The sequence below is a fragment of the Poecilia reticulata genome, linkage group LG21 (genome assembly GCF_000633615.1).
Source record: "Poecilia reticulata strain Guanapo linkage group LG21, Guppy_female_1.0+MT, whole genome shotgun sequence".
Lineage (NCBI taxonomy): Eukaryota > Metazoa > Chordata > Actinopteri > Cyprinodontiformes > Poeciliidae > Poecilia > Poecilia reticulata.
The window spans coordinates 4,757,268-4,759,722 of record NC_024351.1 but is presented as its reverse complement, the minus strand read 5'-3'; the positions used below and the strand labels follow the sequence as shown (position 1 = coordinate 4,759,722).

Sequence of the window (2,455 nt, the reverse complement as noted above, 5' to 3'; positions counted from 1 at the left end):
TACAAAGTTCAGTGGTTTTATCAGGATGTGACCAACAAAGAATCACCATCAGAGTCTGTCTGCTCTGCTGCTGTCACTTTATCATCAGGGTCAAAGTTTCCTCAGTGTAAAGTGACTCAAACTGGATCTARTGAAGAGTTTACCTTCAGTCTGCAGCCGTCAGGTGAGACGATGATAAACTGTAGAAGATCAGCGACGTCACATGAAAATGTCTTTGGCTTTAAAACTTGTTCAGAGATTAAATGTTTTCTAATTTGTTTTGTTTATTGAATCTCAGGAAGAAAAGTTAAACCAGCAAGAAAACCTAGAAACAGAAAAACAACCAGACCAAACCAGAGCAACGTTTCACCAACTCCTGAAGGTAATGATTTTACTAATATCTTTAACATCATATTTATAGAACACAATGTGTTTTATTCTAATTTAGTTTGGCATGTTTGCAGTTGAATGGCTCTTTCTGAGTTTAGATGATGAGAAATGCTATAATATCAGCAACGTCACATGAAAATGTCTTTGGCTTCATGATTTGGATTCATTTACACTGTTTTTCCAATTGTTTGTGTATTTTCATTAAAATTTAGAAGAGGTTAAAGTTACAAATACACATTTTTTTTCCTGTTTTATAGAAAAGTCAGAAGTTCAACCAACAACCAAACCTGGAAACAAAACGTCAAGAACAACCACCAGACCAAAACCAGACAATGTTTCAAAAATCTCTGAAGGTAATGATTTTACTAATATCCTGAACATAATATTAGTATATTTTACATTTTGTCTTAAAATATAATTTAAAGATTTACCTGGCATTCCTACACTTTTCTAAAACACACATATTTAGATCACTTTATTTCTTATGAAATATTGAATTACCAACATAATCTTGAACATTACCTGCTCTAAGTGTGAGATATTTTTTATTTTATTTTTATATTTCCATTTGGAGCCCAGCTACAAATAAAGCCACTTATTCTATTAAAGTCTCTCCAACTTCAGCTCCAACCAACATGACATCTGAAAATATCCAGATCAAAATCCATCAGTTATTTCAGATCTAATATTAAAATTATTGTTTTCATGTTTTTTATTTTTAGTTAGGATAGGATTCTCTGAGTTTTAGTTTTCATTTTATGAAGTCAGTGATTTTTAATCTTAGCTTTCTTTCTCAGCTGCTTTTATAACTTTTATATATTTGATGTTTTCTTTCTGGTCTTTATTGACTCTCATCTTTTTCCTGTAACAACAACTCCTTAGTTTTATTGATGAATTTTATTGTCTTATTTATAGTTTTCCATTAAGATTAAATGACTCTAATGTTCATTTTTCTGATTTGTTGTGAGTTTGCTGTTCCTAATCCAGAAATGTTTTTCACAGGTTAGTGAATGATTTATAATGTAACAAAGTTAAATATGTAAATAAAACACATGTAATAAATAAATAATACTCAGTAAATGTATTTCATTCTGTATGAGAATAATCAGCTATAAAGTCCTGGATAGTTATCATCCCTATGAGTTGAGGCTTCATATAAATATGAATAAAATCTGAGAGTCATGAATAAACCAGATAAACAATAAAGGAAGGTCAGAGGTCAGGACTTCATCACTTCATTAGGATAGATTATGAAACTGCAACTTATCTCAACAGATACTTTGCTAAATATCTAAACATGTAATCATATTAAGCCTAAAACTGAATAATGTATTTATTTTTCCTTTATTTCAGCTCTGTGCCGTTTCATCATCGTCTCTGTGGCTTTAGCTGCTCTTTCACTAACTGTTGTGAGCGTCAATATTTGGACAAGAACTAAAATGAGGAAGAGAAATGAAACAGTTTGATAATCTGCAGAATGAAAATACTCACAAAGCTTCTGATGAACTGATATAAAGCTCAGAAACTGATTATTGATTTATATTAAAACTGGATTATTCTGTTTGTTCTCTCCATAAAACCTGTTGGTCATGTAAACTTTAACATTAGAAGGTTTTTGTAATATTTTATTGTCACTATTTGTACTTTTCAAACTGCTGTCATTTCAGTGCTTCATAATAATGTCACATGTTAGAAATGATTGGAATGAAAAATATTACCATCTACTAATGGAAAAAATGTCACATTTTTCAATAAAAGGAGTTTTTATATTTTGCTGTTTCTATTAATGACATGCACAAAGTGTCCGATGATATTTTACTGTTTATTTTGTTTATAGAATAACTATCTGAAATGCATGATCTCATTTCTTAGCGGTTCCTGAAGAAAACAAACATCAAACCAAAGTAAAGCAGATATTTGCATAAAATCTGTTGCTACAGTGTTAGTTGTGTATTTTATGAGACATTAGGTATTTATTTATATTTTGTTGCTGTAAATCATTCGAGTTTTGATTTGAGGTTTGTAACCTATAGTATATTTACTGTATTTGAGAAAGAATGTAAGCATTTATTTACTTCTGACCTTT

At 30.2% G+C, this 2,455-nt stretch overlaps 1 long non-coding RNA gene across 1 annotated transcript; it reads left to right on the top strand.

Moving 5' to 3' along the window:
• The first annotated feature begins 301 nt into the window (after positions 1-301).
• LOC108165769 (uncharacterized) lies at positions 302-1,839 on the top strand. The gene is made up of 3 exons (XR_001776095.1): positions 302-361; positions 627-722; positions 1,723-1,839. It is a non-coding gene; the product is annotated as an uncharacterized LOC108165769 (long non-coding RNA).
• Positions 1,840-2,455: the final 616 nt, after the last annotated feature.